This window comes from Hippocampus bargibanti, linkage group LG02 (genome assembly GCF_051943395.1).
Source record: "Hippocampus bargibanti isolate YZ-2025 linkage group LG02, ASM5194339v1, whole genome shotgun sequence".
Lineage (NCBI taxonomy): Eukaryota > Metazoa > Chordata > Actinopteri > Syngnathiformes > Syngnathidae > Hippocampus > Hippocampus bargibanti.
In genome coordinates this window covers 959180-984132 of record NC_142735.1, presented here as the reverse complement: position 1 = coordinate 984132, position 24953 = coordinate 959180, and the positions used below count along the sequence as shown (strand labels likewise).

Below are 24953 nucleotides of genomic sequence, written 5' to 3'. Positions count from 1 at the left end.
TTTAATTGTGCTTTTGTCAACACACAATAGCTGAAGGATGAGAAGAGATTGATCTAGTTGCAGTTTTACAGTTAAAGCCATTTTCGAGAAAAATGGACATCATTAAGAAAGGTCGGACAGCTCTGAATATGTCAGATAATAGCAAATAATATTGCAATTTTCTGAGGTTATTATTGTTACTTTGCCATCCTGTTATTCAATCTTCTCTGCGGCGTGAAAGAATTACTTCTGACTCCATATACTGAATTCACGGTAAAAACTCGAACCGTTTAGTAACAGTCTTTCATTTCATGGCTAACGGGACCCATTAAGCCATCAACGACTATCACAAAGGTAAATAAAATGACTTTATTATACACTACAGTATATTTCTTTAATTATAATAACATAGCACATGTATTATACATAAAATAAGGTATATTTTGTGTAATTTTAAGGCTTAGAAAATTAGAAAGTAGAAAATTAAGTCTTATGGGGACCTCGGAACGGATTATTCCCATTTTAATGGTTTCCTATGGGAAATTATTTTTTGGGTTACACACTTTTCGCCTTACACACTTTGTCTGGGAACCAATTAAGTTCGTAAGCCAAGGTATCACTGTACCAACAAAACAGACAAAAAATCACACCACACTCTTTATCTACAGTTGCATAGCACTACTGAAGGCCCAGGGGTGATATGCACTGGTTTTCTTACATTGTGCTTACCATCTTAATGGAACACTATTAGCACGGATGGTTCGACTTTGTGTGCTCTACGATTGACGAGCAACCAGTTCAGGTGTACCCCCGGCTACTGATCGAAGACAACTGGGATAAGCTCCAGCACTGCCTACAACCCTTTTGAGGATACGCGGATTGAATGGGTGGATAGTTTAATAAGGTCTCCCTGGCTTCCTGGCGGGCAAACAATACCTACAACCAGGCCTTTCATTGCCGTTTCCCACAGTGCCAGCCATCTTAACAATCCCTCTTACGTGTGGGAGGTGGCAGGCGGAGATGAAGAAATTGTCCACCAAACACACAGACCTTGTCAACACATACAGTAATAAAAAGGCGTGAAAGCGGGTCAATAAGACACGAGGAAATGAAACGTTGCTTGGCCCCTTTTCGCCGTGAGCGGCTAAGAGTTCAGGAAGGGTTGCGCTATCCTAGTGTAACCCAGTTAAACAGTTATTTTATTGTTAGTTTCTATGAAAGGGATTTTTATTAATGATACTGATACAGTGATACCTCGTGATACCTTATTGGAGCTGTATCTCTGAAGTGAACGAAGCTGGAAATGGGAGCCATCTTTTTTATAATCCAAAAATAATAATCCATTTCATTTCTAAACGCCTTTCAAAACTCTCAAGGACACTTTACAGTCACAGGATATTTTTTCTGCGGGTGAGCAGATTCAACCCGGAATCTAATGTATTCATTTGTTTCAATCTGATTCGATTTGAGCGATTTGACTCGATTCAACTCGATTCGACGCGACTCGGTTTGGTTAAACTTTGATGTGATTAAAATAGATTAGATTAGATTAGATTAGATCTGATTCCATTTCTTTCAATCTGAGCGTTTGACGGGATTCGAATTGATTTGACTCGATTCGACTCGATTCGACCCGGTTCAACTCGGTTTGATTCGGTTTGATTCAATTTGATTTGATCCTGTCTGATACGATTAAAATAGATTACATTCAAATAAAATAGATTTGAATAGGTTAAAATAGATTACATTTGTTTCAATCCGATTCGATATAACGCGATTTGACTTGATTCGACTGGTTTCGACTCGATTCGACTCGATTTGATCCTGTCTGATTCGATTAATACAGTAAAGTCTCGTTATATCGATATTCAAAGGAGTCCGAAAAAATATCGATATAACCGGGACTATCGATATATCCGACCCTGTTTGCATGTAATTTTCTCCGTGCGTGCATAGAAATAGTATCGATATAACCGGGACTATCGATATATCCGATATCGATATAACGAGACTTTACTGTATAAATTAAAATAGATTCAATTAAATTAAAATATATTAGATTACATTACACATGCTTTCGCGTGCCAGGGCATTTGGCGCTGTAACTGAGCAATGGTTGGCGTGACGCCGCCGCGCGGAATTTGGTCCAGATTAGCGGTGCGATGTTGTGGGTTCAGTTTTTTTCCCTGTGTTCCTTGCCCCCAATCTTCGGTTAAAGCCGCACGTGATTGGTCAAGATCCTCCGAGGAGGGAGGGGACACATGCAGCAGTGAGCGGGGAGAGGGGTTACAGAAACACAAACAAACAAACACACACATGAAAAGGGAGACGACAGAGCTTGAAACAAAAAACAAAAGTGAAAAAAAACACACAAAAAACAAAAGTGAAATGGTGAGAAAAGGGATAGAACACACAGTGAAATTTGGACTCGTTTCAACTTTGGATTGGATTGGATTGGATATGCCTTTATTAGTCTCACAGTGGAGAAATTTACATTTCACAGCAGCAAAGTGATGAGTGAGTGTTATATTGATTGTTCAAAGGTGAAGTGTAGCCTGCAAGGTTAAAATATCCCATCAATCAGGCTCCACAAATAACCCGCACAAGCCATCAGTTAAATTTGAAATGAAAAGACAAGCAAGGAAACCAGCTATCAATGACATTTCTAGTGTTCATGCCTGCATCTGTTGCTGTTGCAATATCATAACTTCCAAGATGTACAACCCAGAGCTCCTTGAGACACTTTATGTAAAAAGCTATCCATTCCATCAATGACCATCACAAAGGTAAATAAAACAACTTTATTTTTTACAGTACAGTTTATTTCTTTAATTACAATACCCTAGCACATTTATTATACATAAAATAAGGTATATTGTGGGTAGTTTTAAGACTTATTTGTTTGAAAATTATGTTTTATAGCAGTGGCGGTCCGTGCATTTCACACCTAGGCCTTCAGTGAAGTCCTACTTAGTCCGACTTGAACAAATATCCCTCGTAATACCATAATTTATGACACAACGGCTGGAGATATCATTTACAAAAGCACACACACGCAGTACTGGGCGTGGCATCACCTTAATCGTCTACAACACAGGCTATTTTCCGGAGCAATTACTGTGCCAACTCGTGATCTGATTGGCTCTCGCAACTATATATCAACTACATGTGCCCCTTCATGTACAGCGCACAGACGCCCTCACTGTTGATTCTGAAGGCGTCGGTCAGATTTCATACAGCCTTGCGACACAAGCTAGCTGAATTCTGATTGGATTAAAAACTCTGACCTAGTTATTTAGAAAAAATAGTTTTTTAATGAAATTGACTTTTATGATAATTATGATAATGATGTCTGATTATGTTAGACCAGCAGAGAAGGCCTTGCTGTCTCTGACGGCCCACCACTGTTTTATAGGGACCTGGGAACGGATAATTTTCATTTTAATGGTTTCCTATGGGAAATTAATGTTTGGAATACACATTTTCCGCCTTACATACACTTTATGGGAACCAATTAAGTTCGTAAACCAAGGTATCACTTTAATTCCAATGGACCTTGAACGCACCACAGAGGCAGGGTGCAATACTTATGTTTGCGTGAAAGACAGAACATTACACATTTTTCCATAAAATAAAACTCCCAATAAATTAAAAGTTAGCTAGTAAACATACATCTGTGCAAGATAATAGCATGAAATCCGTTGGCAATCTCTTTTTTTGTCAACACCAAGTAAGTTTAGGAGGGATAACGTCACTGGTGAGTGTTTTTTCTTGTTGATTTTATCTGATTTGCATACCTAGAATTCTATTTGTAATATAAAAAACAGTCAGGGATTGAGATGTTGAAGTTGTTGATTCTTTGTTAATATAACACAACCGTGTGTATGAAAAAAAAAACAGATAAACCAGTGTGCCAGCGCATTAGCATCGAGCTAAGGTAACATGCTAACGGCAAATAGCGCTATGGCCTTTATATGTGGCTTGGTTCAACTAATCAATTATTTCCTTGGCCTTGAGTAAATGCCTTGCCGATTTTTACGTGGGCTGTTTTTTTGGACTGAGAATTGTTCGATGATCGAACTGGCTGTCTGAATTCGGTGAGACGTCAAACGAAGGACTTCTGGAATTTCAAGGCCACCTGTTTCCCCTTGAGCGTGGTAAGATTCCGACATTTTCTTTTTTTTTTTGGTTGAGCCGAATTATTTTTATTAATCTGAGATCTCAGACGTTTTTATGGGTCAGATCTGATAACAAAAAAACTGATGAAAATGTCAACAATGTGTTTTTTTTTCTCCCCTATTTATCTTTTTGTATTCTTGCTTGGTGGAATTGGATTTACTTTTATTCGTCTTGTAGTTTTTGCTTTTTTGAATGTTGCTGTGCCGATTACCATTTTGTGTTTGGGAGCCTTTTACTGAGCGAGTTGCTTGTTCTGTAGCCACAAAGGGACATATGTCTTATTGTGCCAGTCTCAAGCCCGGATAAATACAGAGGGTTGTGTCAGGAAGGGCATCCGACGTAAAAGCTTGGCCAAAACAAACATGCGGGTCAAACCTCCAAAGATGGAGGACACTGATTTGCTGTGGCTACCCTTTGAAGGGAAAAGCTGAAAGGAAAAGAAGAAGTTCCGACAAAACGGCCGGAAGTCAAACGGTCGTAAATTGAAAAGCATTCAAAATGGCCGACGCAAGGTTCATAAGACAGAATAGTTTACAATGTCAATCTGTTGTTTTTAAAACACGTATTCGATTGAATAAAGTAAAGTATCGTTATATTGATATCGGATATATCGATAGTCCCGGTTATATCGATATTTTTTCGGACTCCCTTGAATATCGATATAACGAGACTTTACTGTACTATTATTTACCGAACTGCTTACAGTTCAATTATAAATCTTATAACTTAGTGTCATTTTTAGCATTTTATATTTCATATTATCAATTTTTATTACTGTGTCGTTCTGATGACCCAAATCCGCACGGCTTCCCACGCATACGCGCTGTTGAAAAATCGCTCTACCTGCTAACGGAAAAGCCAGAAGAGGTCGTCCAACACTCACGCTCTGACTGAGGCGGACACCGGTGCCGTCACTAAATTGTCGTACACGTTTGTGAAGAAGCTGTTAAAGGACAACCGACGTCACTTTTTTGTTTCCTAACTGACATCAGAAAAACGTTTTATAGCATCTAAAATACCCAAAACACGCAGTATGATATTTTTAGTCAAATGCAAAACACCAATAAAAATTACTTAAGGTGTCCGAAGTCTGCAAAAAAAATGAGCTGCGAATTGGGCATTTTCAGAAAGTCCCGCCCCCAGTTTGTGACGTCACGCCAAGACATCTTGCATTGCTTGTGAATCAAAACAATGGCTTCAGATTCGGAGAATCTGCTTTCTTGTGACACATCCAGTTATGAATATGATTCAAATAGTTCTGAAGAGGAAAGCATTCATGTTTGCAATCGATTAAATAATTTTTGTGCCATTTTGAGGCAACATTGGCGGGAAATCTCTCACCCAAAAAAAGTCAGTCAACTCAGTTCGTATGCAAGGTAAAATTTTCATCAATGTAACGTTCGTAAACCAAACAGTTTGTAAACCAGGGGGTTCGTAAACTGAGGTATCACTGTATCTTGTTTTTTTTTTTTTTTTTTTTTTTTTATATCTTCGTCGCTACAGATAGTGATTAGTAAACAGTCAAGAAAATGACATTAGAAAAATGCTCCAGAACAATTTTCCTCTTGCTCTTTCTTGAATACACATGCACATGCTCACACAATGCGGTATTTTGAGATTCGTCGTCCGGGAGACCGATGCTTGTTTGGATTTATTTTCAAGGAAGCAAAATTACGGGGGGAAATTTTGTTGAAGAGGTTTTAATAATCAAATCTTCTAAATTGGAACAAGGTAAGGTGTTCCACAAACGTTTATTGTGGAACACCGTGAAAACTAAACGTCTGTGTAAGCTCTCAGTCGTACAGGAGTGGTCCATCGATGAGAAGGTTTCTTCAGCCGTCATCTGTACAATTTTGAAGGTTTCGGACATTTCGCCTCCTATCCAAGAGGCTTCGTCAGCGAACTAAAGTCTGACTGGTCGTATCGGCCCTATTTATATATCCCTAATGTCCAGACATGGTGACGCCGGACACAGCTATGATAGGTCCCTACTTTCAGGTTGGGGGGGCAGAGGACCCCTCCCTGTGGCCCCACTGATTGTGCCTACATTCCTGACTAGTCAGGAATGTAGGCACAATCAGTCGTACATCGAAACACATAACACGGAAGCGGAAGTGATAATGACAAGACATGATAAATAAAGTATTGAAGACGATTTTAAGAAAAACACACATATAAAGGTTCACATAGAAACGTGAAACAGTTTTACAGAACAAGACCAAATAAAGTATATTTTTATTGTCATGGCAACCAATGACAATACAGTGAGACCTCAACTTACAAACACCTTATCTTACAAACTTTTCGTGATCTTCGGCGGAAGCACACGACCGAACAGCACCAGAGGTTAAGTTACCAACAGTCCTTATGGAAGGCAACTCTCCTTCCATAAGCCATCAACGACCATCAATAAGGTAAATAAAACTTTATTTTACAGCACAGTTTATTCCATAAATGACCATCATAAATGTAAATAAAGTGACTTTATGATACAATGCAGTGTTTTCTTTCATTACAATACAATAGCGCATTTATTATACATAGAATAAGGTATGTTGTGTGTAGTTTTAAGGCTTATTTAGTTGAAAAGTATATTTTATGGAAACCCGGGAACGGATTATTCCCATTTTAATGGTTTCCTATGGGATTTTTTTTTTTGAGATACACACTTTTCGCCTTACACACTCTGTCTGGGAACCAATTAAGTTCGTAAGTTGAGGTCTCACTGTATACCCGCCAGTTACACTTACAGATAAAATTAGTCTTCCAAAGGGAAAGAGATTGTATTGATTTGGGTTCCTATTATTAATGTAGAAGCATATAGCTTGACCGTTCAAAAGAAACTAGGCAGATTCCATTTGTCAGGTTTGTTCCTGCTAAGTGGAAAATTTTGTCGGAGTTTATTTTTGAGAGAGTTGGGGGGGGGGGGGGGGGGGGGGGGCGTGCACACTGGGGCATTAGTCATTTTACCTTCTGATGTGTAATTAGCTTCATACTGGAACTTCACTGTAATTATGAATAACAGGTTGTGCAATTGCTTCTGATGTCAAGTGATTGCTGGCGAAATCCATCAGCCCAGATTGCTTCAAAATCTCCCCAAAAAGTCCAACAAAATATATATATTTTTTTGTGGTGGTGGAAAGTGTGCTCATTGAGGACGCTGAATGATCGTGTTGTTGCTTTTGAAGATTATTTGGCATTCGACTCCTTGACACTTAATCAGCATGATTCCGACTTGATCTTGGTTTTATCCATGAGTATTATGAGTAGTAGTATTATGAGTATTGTTAGTAAAATACATATTGATTTATATAGCGCTTTAACAACAGCTAAAGCTGATGTTCGAATTAGCATTGATGATATTAGCATTGATGATATTAGCATTGATATTATTATTATTATTATTATTATTATCGTTGTTATTGTTGCTGCTGTTTATATTTCATGTTAGCTATCTAGCTACCTTGCTATCTATTTGCTATATAACTAGCTACCTAGCTATCTGAGTCAGGAAACATACAATATTAGCTATCTAGCTAGCTACATAGCTAGCTCTCTATTAGCAGTCTAGCTATCTATTCCGGCTTGAGTGAACGCTGGCGCGTGTGGCTGCCGCTGCTCACCCCTAGAAAGGCTTAATTATGATTATTACTACTACAACTAGTACTCCCAATACTAGTACTACTACTAGTAGTAGTAGTATATACAGGAAATACATCAATGACAACGATAGTAGAAAGCACCAGATAATAATAATAATAATAATAATAATAATACATGTCATTTATAAGCGCCTTTCAAAACTCTCTAGGTCACTTTACAGTCACAGGATAAGGTTTTGTCTGTGGGTGAGCAGCGGCAGCCACACACGCCAGCGTTCATTGACCTCGGAAGTAACTCAAATAGATAGAAAGCTAGGTAGCAAATAAATAGCTAATAGATAGCCAATAATAGCCGGACTCTGCTATGATAGGTCCCTGTCCTCAGGTTGGGGGGAGCAGAGGACTATTGCCTTAGGTTACCTTGATTACTTCTAATGTCCTGACTGATTACCTCTATTTTCCTGCCTTATAATAGGGTCTACGACTGGCCTGATTGCCCCATTTGCTCTAGTATAACCTCATCAGCATAACTTAAGCCTATGTTGCCTTTGAAATATGTTGTACGAACGATCCAAATTAAACCTCACCCCACCATGGCGATTTAGTGAAAGGTTTTGCTGTTTTATGAAAATAGCTCCTTTTACCCCCCTTTCAAACCATCTACTTTCTTTCGCTAAGATTTTAACCTCACTGTCGTCAAATGTACGGTTGCTAGCTTTTAGGTGCATATGTACCGCAGATTCAAGTCACAAGTTATTTCCTGTCCAACGACATCCTCTAGTGGACGTGTTGGAAATCACACCACACTCGCAGCTATGGAGTGATTCAGACCTAGCACTACTGAAGGCCTAGGAGTGACATGCATTGAATGAAACTCTGAATGAGGCAGTGATATTTCCACACACTCTGCTCTCCTCATGTGCCATTTTTCTTTTAGTGAATTTGTTTTGCAGAAACTAGCCGTGATGCATGAGCGATTCCTCGTTTTAATGAAATGAAAGTCAAACGGTACAACTGCGCCAAGAAAAAGCCTATTTTCATGGGATTGCGGGGTCTGTGCGGGAATAAAATTGGATCTAGGTATTGATTCGTCTGGAGGTGTTAGACGACTCTCCTGGCTATCCATCTGAGGTGGCTTGTGACCCCTTGCAATGACAGGGTGAGAGCCTGAAGTGCAGGCAACAAGAGTTGAGCAGCAAGAAGCAAGTAATGAGCTACACGCTGGCTGTCTGTACTCCAGGAGAAGAAAAAAAAAAAAAATAAAGGTATTTTTTTTTTTTTTATACGTCTGCACAAACACACGCTGTGTTTTTCACCACATCCCTTTTTGATTCCACCCTTAAGAAAATTGCTGCTATATGAAAATAGCACGCCATTGTTTTAGTCCCTCCAATAAAAGATGTAACAGCTGCTTCTCAGGGAGAGAATTCCAAATGAAGCTTGGCATTGCCCTCCGCTGTCAGATCGCACAATGACCCGGACTTGGAACTGTTTCCTGCCTCTTTTCCCCCCCTGAACTGCCGTCGCCTCCTTTACATCCCCCTCAAGACGAGCCCCTTGCGTCGGACGTGTTGACAGGGCTTTCTCACTCGGATCGCATACCGGAGGGGAAGCTGATGTGTCCCGGGCCACGCGAAAAGCATGGTGGCGTGTGATGGCACCTCGGAATGGCTCATGTGTGAGAAGGGGTTGGGGAAGTGCAAGAGTAAAAAAAAAATAATACGGACCAATTATTGCTCATTGGTTTGACTCACTTTGGTAGCAAAGCAGCCTAATAAAAACCGAGACATTTTACATTGTTGTTTTGTAAGGAAAATACTGTCAAAACCCTAAAAGGAAAATACAGTAAAGTCTCGTTATATCGATATTCAAGGGAGTCGGAAAAAATATCGATATAACCGGGACTATCGATATATCCGACCCTGTTTGCATGTAATTTTCTCAGTGCGTGCATAGAAATAGTATCGATATAACCGGGACTATCGATATATCCGATATCGATATAACCAGACTTTACTGTACAGTGATACCTCGGTTTACGAACCCCTTGGCTTACAAACTTTTCGGTTACGAACGTTAAATGTATGAACATTTTACCTTGGCATACAAACTATTTTTCAGGATACACACGGAGCTGCCACAATGAGTGATGAGTCGTTCGCGAACGAGCCCGGTCTCCTAACACAGGGGTGTCAAAGTCATTTTTTGCCGCGGGCCACATTGTAGTTATGGTTTCCTCTCGAGGGCCGTTATGAATTTGGGGAAGCCATTAGAATGTTTAAATCCCTTCAAATATTACATATAGAGCACACAGCAAATTAATGAATAACTCGTTTTCAAATCTGAAGTCAAGAATAATGACTTTTATTGTGGTTGACATCCAATAATATGAAATTTTGGCTCCGATTTTAGCAATCATCATGGAATTTAACAAGTTTGATTTGCTTTCGCGGGCCGAAAAAAAATGATGTGGCGGGCCGGATTTGGCCCGCGGGCCTTGACTTTGACACCTGTGTCCTAACATATCCATTAGCTATCTGGCTAGCTATTAGCTGTCTAGCTGGCTGGCAGTAAGCTATCTATTAGCTCTTTATTGGCTATGCTAATAAATAACAGGTAATAGATAGCCAGATAGCCAAAAGCCAGCTAGATGGCTAAGAGCTAGCCAGCTAGATAGCTAATAGCTAGCCACTCAAATAGCCAAAAATATCTATATATTTTTAGCATATCCTCATACGTCCTGTACTTTGTGACTACTAGCATGGGGAATAATACCAATAATCATAATTTTGTGTTGTTTTTGTGTTTTCTTTTGTCACTTTGAGTTGTTGTGCGTCTTGTGGAACGAATACGGATTGTTTTCTCAGGATTTTTGGCTATGACATTCAACATGAAGGAGGCTCTGCTAAGCGGTTGCTCCTTTTCGGTAGCACAAATATGCCAGCACTGTTTTTGATTGGATGATAGATTGAATGTCAGCGCTATTTGACTGTCATCGCTGGACAGCTCTGGGGCGATTGTGCTATTTGGCGCCTGTCACGAGCAGCATTTTCACAGCCCCAATTTGGTCAGCGGAAAGGTCGGTTCTGTTAGATAGTCTGCGGCTGTGCAACGGTCGCGGCTTGGAATTGAAGCGGATTTACGTGGGACAGGAGATGTGAGACAGTCTCCTTTCGTTAATGGATGCTACAGCTTTGTGTTTGCTTTAAAAGCTTAGCTTGTCGCAGACGTGGTTATTTCACTATGACATATCTGATACACTGGTGAAAAGGACGTTTTGATCCTCACCTCTTTCCTCTAGAACTGCTTCATACAACAAAGAGGGTGCAGAAAATGCTTAAGATTGAATGACTGTCTGGGCCTTTTGTATTGTGTCACATTATTTATTTTGTTGTTGTTCTGACTTATAAGCGCCTTTCAAAACTCTCAATGTCACTTTAAAGTCAAAAAATATATTTATCTTCTTTGGGTGAGCAGCGGCAGCCACATGCCAGCGTTCACTCATCGCAAAATAACTCAAATAGATAGATAGCGAGCTAGCTAGCTAATATATAGCTAATAGATAGCCAGCTAATAGATAGCTAATACAGATAGTACGCTATCTAGCTAATAGATAGCCAGCGAGCAGCCGCGATAGCTAATAGATAGCCAACTAGCTAGCTAAAGTAAATCGAACCTGCATATTATTTATTTAGTTTTTTTGTTCTTTTGACTTCACGTGGCGCCACGAGAGTGGCTGTCTTTACAGCATCTCCTGTATTTTGTTTTTCTACTTCTTCCTTACTTCTTACTTTCACCCGTTTGCTGCTGTGAAATATACATTTATCCACTACAGGACTAATAAAGGCTAATCCTAATCCAATAAGAACTACAGTAAAGTCTCGTTATATCGATATCCGATATATCGATAGTCCCGGTTATATCGATATTTTTTCGGACTCCCTTGAATATCGATATAACCAGACTTTACTGTACTTTACTCACACTCCCTCTTATTCAATCACATGTTACATTTCCGATGGGCACATGAACGCATCGGCATATATTGCGCAATTCCCCAAATGCGTAGCTTGCTCCTTCCACCGTGCACGTGTTAAATAAATGATTCATCGTGTGTAAAAACTTGATATTGTCAGAGGAAGGCAATGAATTGCCTTTGCGAGATTTAGCGGCATAAGGCGAACAGAAGGATATGATTATTGAATGAGTGAACAGACAGAGAGAGCGAGTGAGGGTAGAACAATCAAGAGCCACAGTCCGGGGACGTGTTCAAAAAAAAAAAGGCAAGAAAGTGTTTGTGGGAGAATATTTAAGCCACACTTTATTTATTTACTGTCATATTGTTGCGAGGAATTTCTACAAGCTAAATGAATATAGTGCAACTACTACATGTTATACGTGTGTAAGCTCTCAGTCGTACAGGAGTGGTCCATCGATGACAAGGTTTCTTCAGCCGTCATCTGTACAATTGTGAAGGTTTCGGACGTTTCGCCTCCTATCCAAGAGGCTTCGTCAGCGAACTAAAGTCTGACTGGTCGTATCGGCCCCATTTATATATCCCTAATGTCCAGCCATGGCGGCGCCGGACACAGCTATGATAGGTCCTTACTCTCAGGTTGGGGGGAGCAGAGGACCCCTCCCTGTAGCCCCACTGATTGTTCCTACATTCCTGACTAACGACTGGCCCATTTCCCCCACTCCCACCGGTATCACCTCATCAGCATTGCGAAAGTTGCCTAACCTGTTTTGCCTAAGCAGGCTATTGTATGAACGATCCAAATTGAACCTCACCCCACCAAATCTGTTTAATGAAGGATTTAGTTGTTTTATAAGAATCGCTTCTTTTACCCCCCTTTCAAACCATCTATGTTCTTTCGCTAAGATTTTAACAGAACAGAAGGTTAAAATTCTAGCGAAAGAACATAGATGGTTTGAAAGCTAGCAAAAATAGCAAATAATATTGCAATTTTATGAGATGAAAAGGATTCTTCAGCCGTCAATTGTACTTCTTTGAAGATGTTGGACGTTCCTCACCCGACAAGTTTGCTGTCGTTACGGCTTCAGCTGTTATTAAAGCGCTATATAAATCAATATGTATTGTATTGTATTGTATTGTATCATAACATGTAGTATCGATGAGCAGGTTTCTTCAGCCATCAGTACAAATTTATAACCTGTTTTGTTAGTAGTTATTAGCTATATGGCGATCTAGCCAGTTAGCTGACTGTCTGGCTGGCTATGTATTGGCTATCTGTCTAGCTAGCTATGTAGCTGGCTATTTATTAGTTATATGGCTGTCTAGATAGTTAGCTAACTGTCTAGCTGGCTATCTATTAGCTATCTGTTAGCTATCTGGCTAGCTTTCTATCTATTTCAGTTACTTCCAGATTGAGTGAACGCTGGCGCATGTGGCTGCCGCTTCTCACCCGCAGAAAAAACGATCATGTGACTGTAAAGTGACCTGGAGAGTTTTGAAAGGCGCTTAGAAATGAAATGTATAATAATAATCATAATAATAATTATGATTATTATTATTATACTATTGTATATTATTATTTCATCACTTTGCTGCTGTGAAATGTAAATTTCTCCACTGTGAGACTAATAAAGGCCAATCCAATCGAATTACAGTAAAGTCTCGTTATATCGATATTCAAGGGAGTCCGAAAAAACATCGATATAACCGGGACTATCGATATATCCGACCCTGTTTGCATGTAATTTTCTCTGTGCGTGCATAGAAATAGTATCGATATAACCGGGACTATCAATATATCCGATATCGATATAACGAGACTTTACTGTATTATAAAATCTGATATTTTTAGGCCATCAGAGAAGGCCTTGCAGGCCCTGACAGCCCACCATTATTTGTTTCCCGTGTATAGGATTGTAACTGACTGCAGGGGTAAATAGCAGTTTCTAAATCAGCGTAAAGTGCTTTTTATAAGTTGGACAGGCAAAGTTTTTCAAACACCAGAAGCACGGTGCTTATTTATACAGTAAGCCCGAGGCAAACATTTGGATTTGTTGTTTTAGTCATGCCAAGGTCAATGCTAAAGAAACTCATTAAACCTCATACAGTAAAGTCTCGTTATATCGATATCGCATATATCGATAGTCCCGGTTATATCGATACTATTTTTATGCACGCACGGAGAAAATTACATGCAAACAGGGTCGGATATATCGATAGTCCCGGTTATATCGATATTTCTTCGGACTCCCTTGAATATCGATATAACGAGACTTTTTTTTTTTTTTCATTTATTTCTTGGTGAATTGATGACTTACCGGTTTCAGGAAGGAGAAAGATCGAATGGGCGTTGCTGTTATAATTCTCAAGGGTGGACAGCTGACTCCATCCGTGCTGACTCACATAGTAAAAATAAATGACTGTGTCTGCAACTTTCTCCCTCTCCTAAATTAAATTAGTTCTTCCTCCACCAATGCACCAAACCTTGAAGTTTCTTTTTTCTGATGTCATTCTGCTCACCGTATTTGACCAGTGGAGACGCCAAACCTTTTCCATATATAAGGCGCACTGGACTATAAAGTACACTTTCAATGAAAAAAAAAACAGAATATAATACAGTGATACCTCGGTTTACGAACCCCTTGGCTTACGAACTTTTCGGTTTACGAACGTTAAATTTACCTTGGCAGACGAACTTTTTTCAGGATACACACGGAGCTGCCACAATGTGTGATGTGTCGTTCGCGAACAAGCCCCTTCTTCTAACAACAAAATGGCAGACGACTGTTATTGTCCTGTATTCCCCAACCCCAGTCGTCGGTTAAAACCACTTAATTGGTTCCCCGACAGATTGTGTAAGGTGAAAAGTGTGTATCCCAAAAAATAATTTTCCACAGGCAACCATTAAAATGAGAGTAATACGTTCCCAGGTTCCCAAAAAAACATCATTTTCTACTTTCTAATTTTCTAAGCCTTAAAATTACACAAAATATACCTTATTTTATGTATAATGAATGTGCTATGGTATTATAATTAAATAAATAAAATGTACTATATAATAAAGTCATTTTATTTACCGTTTTGATGGTAGTTGATGGCTTGATGGAATGGAGTGGCCGGTTTCATCAGCATTAAACACTTGATGAGGAACGTAGCCTTCTTCTTTTACCTGCTTGAGGAATGATCCCTTGTAGGCGCTTTCTCTGCGATAATTTTACCTAGTTCCTCATCAATTGTGTTCTGTTTAGCTGGGTTGATAGCTTTTTGCATCAAGTGTACAGATGGCTTGTGGGGGTCGTTTGTGAAGCCTGATTGATGGGATATTTTAACCTTGCAGTCTACACTGCCTTTGAACTATCAAAGTTGAAACTATCTCACTGTCGTCTGCCTGTCTCTTTAATGTTTAACCCACCCCCCACTCAGTGCTGCGTTCTTGACCAATCACGTGGCTTTAACCGACGACTGGGGGCGGGGAATAGACGACAAAAACAGTCGGCTGCCATTTGCTTGTTAGGAGAACGGGCTCATTCGCGAACGACACATTACTCATTGAGGCATCTCCGTGTGTATCCTGAAAAATAGTTTGTATGCCAAGGTAAAATTTTCACAAATTTAACGTTCGTAAACCAAAAGGTTTGTAAACTGAGGTATCCCTGTAGAGTAAATTATTAAATGAGATTCTTCTACCGCTCCTGTATTGCAAAGCCCCTTTGATGTCCACAGGTTTTAAAAGACAAGGTTAGTTAGCTTTTCTCATCAGTTTGACGCAGTAGGATGCTCCAGATCAATCATAAGTCATCCGGAAAATGTCAACCTTCCACTTTGTTCCGCCGCCACCCTGGAAGCTCAGCAGGCAGGAGGCGAAGTGTCACGTTTAATTAGAATGCCATTATGTTTTGATCTGTGTGAAAGACCTGTCAGTGGAAAAAGGTGCAAGAATTTCCCCACCCGTGATCTGTTTTTTTTTCCCCAGAATTAAAACCCCCGCATTGTGTTGCCAAACATCATGCTCTGTGATTAACGCAAAAAGTGCCGCCGCCAATGATATATTATCAGAACATATTTGTGTTATTGCATGAATGGGTGTCTGAGGGGGGGCATTTGTCAGTTTTGATGTTACAGCATAGCACCACCAGGAATAATTGAAGGGTGGGGGGGGGTATTTCAGACGAGCCTGGTCTTGCACTCCACTCATCAAATTGTAATTTAGTTCGAGGCGGCCTCGCTTGTTTTATGTAGTTTCTCCGAGAAATGACGTATGCGGCTGGCAATTGAACATAAATAGGATTATTCACAGAAAATGGAAATCAAATGTTAATACGATCATACTTGTACGCCTTTCACAACTGAAAGATGTTGCAATGTATCATCTCCATCCATGCGGCACCTATGAGTTCTCCGTCGTCTCAGGAAATTGGATGAGAGAGTGATGATTTTCTCAGTTTGTCGCTTCACTTTTTACGTTTGTGACAATTTACATTTGTCACCTCGCAGGAAAACAAGATTATGTCTGTGTAAGCTCTCAGTCATACAGGAGTGGTCCATCGATGAAAAGGTTTCTTCAACCGTCATCTGTACTTCTTTGAAGGTGTCGGACGTTTCGCTCCTCATCCGAAAAGCTTCGTCAGTGAACTAATGTTCTGCTGGTAGCTCTTAGCTAAAGAAAAGTAGATGGTTGGTGTACTTCTTTGAAAGTGTCGGACGTTTTGCTTCTTATCGAAGAGGCTTCGTCAGCAAACTAAAGTCTTTTGCTGGTAATTTCGGCCCTATATATATCTCCTTACTGTCCAGACGTGGCTCTCAAGGCGGGGGGAGCAGAGGACTACTCCCTGCGGCTACACTGATTACTTCTCTTGTCCTGACTGATTACTTATATTGTTCTGCCTGAGTATGAGGTCTACGACTGGCCTGAGGAGAGGACTATTTCCTGAAACTAATATGTATACTTCTTTTGTCCTGTCTGTGTATGTCTTATGAATGGATCTGATTGCCTCTGGTATCACCTCATTAGCATGACTAAGCCCACGTGGTAAGGATCTAAGAAGCCTGTTGTAAGCACGATCCAAATTGAACCTCAAACCACCATTTAGTGAAGGGTTTTGCTGTTTTACAAAATTGCTTCTTTTACTCCCCTTTCAAGCTATCTATTTTTCTTTAGCTAAGAGCTATCGGCACAAGTTCAGTTCGCTGACGAAGCTTTTCAGATGAGGAGCGAAACGTCCGACACCTTCAAAGAAGTACAGATGACTGCTGAAGACACCTTTTCATCAATAACAAGATTATGTTTTGCGATTGCATCCCTCCCCTCCGTCCTCCACCCCCCAAGGCGTGTAAACTGCTTTCATGCACATGAAGAATAAGTGGATTTAAGCATTTGGAAAGGTGCAGGGTGTTGCTTCGTACCTCAGTTGTCAGGTTGATCCCTGCCACTCGTTGCTTGGGTGTTCCGCAGTAAACTTGACTGGAGGTTGGCTAAAGTCATGATTGCACTCACACTTATCATGTCGTAAATGCTGAAAGGTCTTTGAGCTGCAAATCAGACTTACTGCCTCCGCAGGCTGGATTTATACCAAATAAGACCCGGACTGCCTGAGAATATTTGCAGTTGCTTGACACTATCTATCTATCGGTGTATTCTGCACCAGCCTATTCAGGACTATTGAACAAGAATGAGAAATTTCTATGGGTTTGTTGATCATGAAAAATATTGCCCGCTGAGAGAAAATGAGTGTATTTTCCGGTGTATAAGGCGCACCCAAAAGTCTTTGTTTTCTTCAAAAGATGACCCTGCGCCTTATACGCAGGTGCGCCTTATATGTGAAGTAATATTGAGACACAACAGGTCTCGCAACTACTGTCAGCATCTGGCGACTCCAGTGCGTAACCCCAACCTCAACTGTAGCGCCTTATATTCTGGTGTCTTTATACAGGTGATACATCGGGTTACGAACTTGGCTAACGAACTTTTCGGCTTACGAACGTTAAATTCACGAGAATTGAATCTTGGCATACAAACTATTTTTTTGGGATACACACGCAGCGCCAGAATGAGTGATGTGCGTCCCGAACGAGCCTGTTCTCCTAACAAGGAAATGGCAGCCAACTTTTTTTGACAGCAACTCTATTCCCCGCCCCCAGTCTTCAGTTAAAGCCGCACGTGATTGGTCAAGAACGCAGCAGTGAGAGGGCGGGGAGTTACAGAAACACAGAGCTGCAAATAATAATAGATAGGCATATGACAGTGAGAGAGTGAGAAAATGGGTATAAAACACAGTGAAATTTGGACTTGTTTCAACTTTATTGATAGTTCAAAGGCAGAGTGTAGACTGCAAGGTTAAAATATCTCATCAATCCGGCTCCACAAACAACCCGCACAAGCCATCTGTACACTTGATGCAAAAAGCTATCAACCCATCTAAATAGAACACAATTGCTGAGGAACTAGGTAAAATTTAGGTGTAAATTTCTCCACTGTGAGACTAATAAAGGCATATCCAATCCAATCCAATCCATATCCAAAATTATCGCAGAGAAAGCACCTACAAGGGATCATCCCTCAAGATGATGAAAGAAGAAGGTTACGTTCCTCATCAAGTATTTAATGCTGAGGAAACCGGCCACTCCATTCCATCAAGCCATCAATGACTATCACAAAGGTAAATAAAACAACTTTATTTTTTACAGTACAGTTTATTTCTTTAATTATAATACCTTAGCACATTTATTATACATAAAATACAGTATATTGGTGTGTAGTTTTAAGGCTTAGAACATTAAAAAGTAGAAAATTATGTTTTATGAGGACCTGGGAACGGATTAATCTCATTTTATTGGTTTCCTATGGGAAATTAATTTTCGGGATACACACTTTTTGCCTTACACACTCTGTCTGGGAACCAATTAAGTTCGTAGGCCATGGGATCACTGTATAAACATGCATTACCATTTGAAATGAATCATTGACAATCAAACACCTTGAACGTGAAATTTCAATGCATGTCTGGAGAGTTGTCAGTCACTTGGCAAAAGCCCCCTTGCCAAAGTATCAGCGTCGATCGCTTTAATGCATCCACTACAGCGCGGTCTCATAGCATCGTCATACCAGTGATCATCGGACGCAATTGAATGAAGCATCACAATCGGAGGTTATTTTATACAAAAGTGTCCTCGAATCAAGAGTGCAATGAAAAGAGAGTAGGTGAGAAGTTGAAGTGGCAGCCTGTCGCCTGCAGCTTCTCATCCGGTAACACGTTGTGGCTGCCCCTTCTTGTCCCATTACTTGCTGCAATATTTCAAAGTGATCCACTGTCAGAAATGCCAGACGTAACCATTGTCATGTGAAGCGGGAAGCAGTTCACATGAGCGACAGTGGTCAAAGCTGCCTGGACAAATGTCTTGTCAATGTCTTGCCCTACTAGCAGAACAAAAGACATTTCAATGAGGAGCTACAGCCATACATGAGGAAAGTCACAGGATTGGCGTCACAAAAGACAATTTGTCAATCACTCAGATCCTCTTCCTCCATCCACCTCTGTATGCCCCCACCCTGCCCGTCTCAGGACGATGGGGGACAGGGCTTTCAGCTGCTCTGCCCCAAACTCTGGAACTCACTTTCTCCCAACATTGTTTCTCTTCCCACCTTCAAATCCCATCTCAAAACCCACACATTTAAAGTCGCATTTTCTCCGTAGCTCGTCCTCTTGTTTCTATTTATAACTGTATTTTATTTATTGTATTCTATTTGTGATTTTATTTTCGTTATTATTGTACCTATGCTTGTCTGTGACTGTAAAGTGTACTTGAGAGCTTTGAAAGGTGCTTAAAATGAAATGTATTGTTATTATTATTATTATTATCATGGGGTTTATTGTCACGATTTGCAGGGTGGTGATGGTGGTTGATCCCAAAAAAAGCAGGCAGTAGGGAGGAGCAGGGTATATTTGACAAATTATATTAAAATAAAGTCAGCAGGAACAAAATCTAAAACATCATAGTCATCAGAACAGAAAAGTCATTCTAAAACTCAGCTAACCACACCAAAGCTCGAGTTTAATATTTAGTTTGTATAAGACATGTTAAAGCTTTAACATGCATTCCCTCTCTTGTGAATGTTACATCTTTCTTTGCACAGATAAAATGGGTCTTAAAGGACAACCAATGTCACTTAATATTCCAACAGTGAAACATTGGCTTATGAACCTAAGTGGTTCCCAGACAGAGTGTGTGAGGCGAAAAGTGTGTATCCCGAAAATTAATTTCCCATCGGAAACCGTTAAAATGAGAATAATCCGTTCCCAGGTCCCCATAAAAGATAATTTTCTACTTTCTAATTTTCTAAGCCTTAAAACTATGCAAAATATACCTTATTATATGTACAATAAATGTGCTATGGTATTATAATGAAAGAAATAAACTGTACTTTATAATAAAGTCGTTTCATTTACCTTTGTGATGGTCGTTGATGGCTTGATGGAATGGAGTGGCCGGTTTCATCAGCATTAAACACGTGATGAGGAACGTAACTTTTTCTTTCACCATCTTGAGGAATGATCCCTTGCAGGTGCTTTCTCTGTGATAATTGTATCTAGTTCCTCATCATTTGTGTTCTGTTTAGCTGGGTTGATAGCTTTTTGCATCAAGTGTACAGATGGCTTGTGCGGGTTATTTGTGGAGCCTGATTAATGGGATATTTTAACCTTGCAGTCTACACTCTCCTATTGAACTATCAAAGTTGAAACTCTCTCACTGTCATCTGCCTGTCTCTTCAATGTTTAAACCACCCCCCTCACTGCTGCGTTCTTGACCAATCATGTGGCTTTAACCGAAGACTGGGGGCGGGGAATAGAGGACAGAAACAGTCGGCTGCCATTTTGTTGTTAGAAGAACGGGGTCGTTCGCGAACGACACTCACTCATTCAGGCAGCTTCGTGTACGAAAAAAGATTGTATGCCAAGGTGAAATTTTCATAAATGTAACATTTGTATACCGAACATTTCGTAAGCCAAAGGGTTCGTAAACCGAGGTATCACTGTATATTGTTTATCATCATCTCTGTCTCCCCGACTTTTTTGCTCAGATTCTTTACTCACCCCTTTCAGTGTTGAATTCTTCATTATTTGGCTGCCAAACCTGTCGACCTGATATTTTCTCTCAGTAAAAGGCAGTCATACGTATTTAGTTTATTTATCAATTTGGTGTTACCATGATACCGTAAGGCTGCGTTGTTGATTTGAACTTTTCACATCTGTGTGATAAAAAACGAAGAGTGAGGCCAGTAGGTTGCTTAAGTGCTGCGCTATTTGGAAAGCGCCATTAACCAAGGTCTGCAAATGACAGATGAAGCCCCCACCCCCCAAATGGTGCGGACTCATGCTGTGATTTACAATCTTTATATTTAACCAAAGAAAAAGATTAATTCTTAGCAGCAAATAGACACATCCAAGGCAGTGAGGAAAGCTTTTTCGACATCGCCATTCCTCACCGCATCTCACTGCCACAGGGCTCCTGACCTTGAGATGCCAAGGCGTGATGGGCACGCTGCCGCCTTTGTTCTTTGCTGGAAACCGTGCAATCCCAACATGCCCAAAGCCTAAAAACAAATTCAAGATTCACCTGTTTCGCATCATGCACTCATGTGCGAGCAAGCGAGTAAAACGTGAGGCAAACATGCATGGCCTAAGCAAAAAGACGTTTCCGAGCTGCTGGTTTCCTGCTACTGCAAATCACGTGAAGAAAGGCATAATATCTGATCTGAGACCGTTGTGTTGGAACATTATTGAAATCCAGATGTGTATTTTTTCACGCTAATAGAAGAAAAAAAAAACAAAGCAACGATTCTCAACATTTCACCCATTTTTTGGTAAGGTCTTTTTTTATTGTTGTTTTCCAAAGTGAAAGCAAATGTTTGCAAATTTCGATTTGACACATTGATGACACGGGTTCGCGGCAAATTTTAAACAAAGATGGCAGCATGTATTCCATAGGGCATTTTTGATGCTGATTTCTAAAATGTACTTACTTTTTTTGATTAAGCACATCATAATTGTCAGACATTTTTATTCTTTTGTTGAAGTTTGCCTTATAAATGGAAACAGTTTGAAATTACACCATTCAGTGGGGGTGCGCCTTATACCCCGCTGCGCCTTATACACCGGAACATATGATACTTTTATTATTATTATTATTATCATTATCATTATCATTATCATTATCATTATCATTATTATTATTATTATTATTATTATTATTATTATTATTTATTATTATTATTATTATTGCCAAGTATGTAGAACACACAAGGAATTTGTTTCCGGTAGAACATTCTTTTTTATTATTATAATCAGCATTATTTTTATTTTTATTGTTGCTATTTTTATGTTGTTGAAGCTGAATTTATTGGAGGGGAAAAAGCAAGGGCATATTCAGAATCAGCACAAAAAAAAATCTTGAAATTTTTTCTTACAGGTCTAATTTAAAAAAAAGGACTAATTATTGTCGTATTTAAGTTATATGCTTTCACGCAGGATAAGAAAAATATGACTATTTAATGCTGAGAGGCAGAAATAATAATGATTTGGACAGTGTCAGATGCATAGATAATCCCAATAACTAGGTCTTAATGTAATTAATATATTTGTTGTCAATAAATTATTGCATTGAAAGGTGTATAAAACGGTGGTGAGACCAGCTATGATGTTTGGACTAGAGACAGTGCCACTGAAGAAACGACAGGAAGCAGAGCTGGAGGTAGCAGAGATGAAGATGTTGAGGTTCTCTTTGGGAGTGACCAGGTTGGATCTGATCAGGAATGAGTATATTATGGGATTGAGTATGATGAGAGGGACCCTAGTACAAGAGTGAGGTTACAGGGTGAAGAGATAAAGAAGGTAGAGGATTTTAAGTACTTGGGGTCAACTATCCAGAGTAATGGAGAATGTGGAAAATAGGTGAAGAAGCATGTCCAGGCAGGCTGGAATGGCTGGAGAAAAACATCAGATGTGATGTGTGAAAGAAGAGTTTCAGCAAGGATGAAAGGAAAGGTCTGTAAAACTGTGGTGAGAACAGCCATGATGTTTGGACTGGAGACAGTGCCACTGAAGAAAAGACAGAAATCAGAGATGGAAGTAGCAGATATTAAGATGTTGAGGTTCTCTTTGGGAGTGACCAGGTTGGATCGAATCAGGAATGAATATATTAGAGGGACAACTCATATCAGATGCTTTGGAAAGAAAGTCAGAGAGGCCAGACTGAGGTGGTCTGGACATGTCCAGAGGAGAGAGAGAGCGACTATAACGGAAGAAGGATACTGAATCTTGAACTGCCAGGCAGGAGACCGAAAAAGAAGGCCTAAGAAGACGTTTATAGATTTTGTCAGAGGAAATGAAGGGAGCTGGTGTGAAAGAAGAAGATGCACAAAACCGGCTTAGATAGAGGACACTGATTAGCTGTGGCGACCCTGAAAGAGAAAATCCCAGAGGAGAAGAAGAATGAATCGTTGCATCTCTCATAAGAACCCAAATTATCTTATATTTTCACTCACTGTTTTGTGATGTCCCTTGTTCTGAGTGTGAGTACATCAATTAATTTGATCTCTCGCTAGACTAAAAGGAAATGTATCAGGACTAGTCATGTCCCCTGTGAGGATGAATGAAGCAACCCATTTGATGATCTCTCCTGTGACAGTCCTTTGAATAACGGCACGGTTTACTACGACTGGGAAATGAACGCTGCTTTGGGAAGAGGGCTTGTTTATGCATCCCAGTGCATGAGGTAAATACAACCTCGCAGAGTCAGGTGATTCCCACGTCGCTTATCCAGCTTCTACCCGTTTTCTTCCAGGCATTTGAAGAGTGTCATTCACTCATTGTCAAAAACCTCAAAGACCCTTTTGGACATTACAGTTTCATCAAAAATGAAATATTTTCACAGATAACCATTCGAGAGGTGTTAAGAGGTTTAAAGGACAACCGACGTCTCCGGACAAGTTGTGTCCATAATTTGTAAAATGGCTTCAAATGACTTCTACTGGGCGTATTTTAATAAGATTCCATCGCATATAGCTATATTTTACGTTTTAAGACTCGCGCTGAACATTCAGGAAGTCTAGTTTTTGAGTTGGTGACGAGTCCTCACGTGACGTCAGAAAAGGACCGCCTCCTGACCGTAAAAGAGACGCATTGTAGCGTATTTCCATCACGTCAATGTATTTTGCTGTACTGTTTTTTTAAACCATTGTGTTACATCCAAAAGCCGCCAGCAGAGGGAGTCCAAGCTCCATGGAATGAATTTATCAGCCTGTGGAAACGGGATGGTGTCAGTTGCCCTTAAATTGAGTGAAAGCTGGCGCGTGTGGCTACCGCTGCTCACCCCCCCAAAAAAAACAAAAAAAAAAAAATCCTCTGACTGAGAGTTTTGAAAGGCGCTTATAAATGAAATGTATGATTATGATGATAACTTCCCCTCAGTAAAAATTCAAGAGGTGTTCAAAATTCATTCCGCCATGAAAATGTGTCTTATTTGTTGACATTGACACACCAACGACGGTATCACGAAGGAGTTTATTTCCCATATTTATCTAGCAAAAAGTCATTGTGAGCGATTTGAAATGAGTCACGATTTGCGAGGTGGTGATGGTGATAGATCCCAAAAAAAAAACAGGCAGGAGGGAAGAGCAGGGTGTATTTGACAAATAATATTAAAATAAAGTCATCACTCACAAAATGTAAAACACCAGAGTCATCTGAACACGAAAGTCCAAAGTATCAAACAAAATCATGAGTGAAGATATGACAAGATGAAACAAACGTGACAATGACCCGACACTGAATGGTCATGCCGGGAGTCCTTTTAACTGCCAATGATTAAATCGACCAACCCCTAACTAATAACTCACACTGTCATTTGCTAGAAGAAATCTAATGAGTGCATTTTATTCTTTTTAGAATGGTCACAATCGTGTCAGTTTGAAGCTTGGCAAGACTGATTTGTGACATTATGTTCCATTTTACTTGAGACCGACAAATATCACTCCGTGCTCGCAACTACCTTTTTCGTAACGTGGTTACATGTGTATAATGTGTACTCTGCCGAGCATAAGAGATAATTCCAAATCATGGCGATTCTGAGTCTGTTTGTATTTGTTTCTGTGTCAGCTCTTCTGGCACGTCGACATTGCAGAGAGGGTTCTGTGTGACCCTCCTTGTCATCGGCTGACAAAT

General features: G+C 40.0%; 1 long non-coding RNA gene across 2 annotated transcripts in view; it reads left to right on the top strand.

Moving 5' to 3' along the window:
* LOC148901079 (uncharacterized) overlaps positions 1-24953 on the top strand; it is a 199575-nt gene that overhangs the window by 83187 nt on the left and 91435 nt on the right. The window lies entirely within an intron of this gene.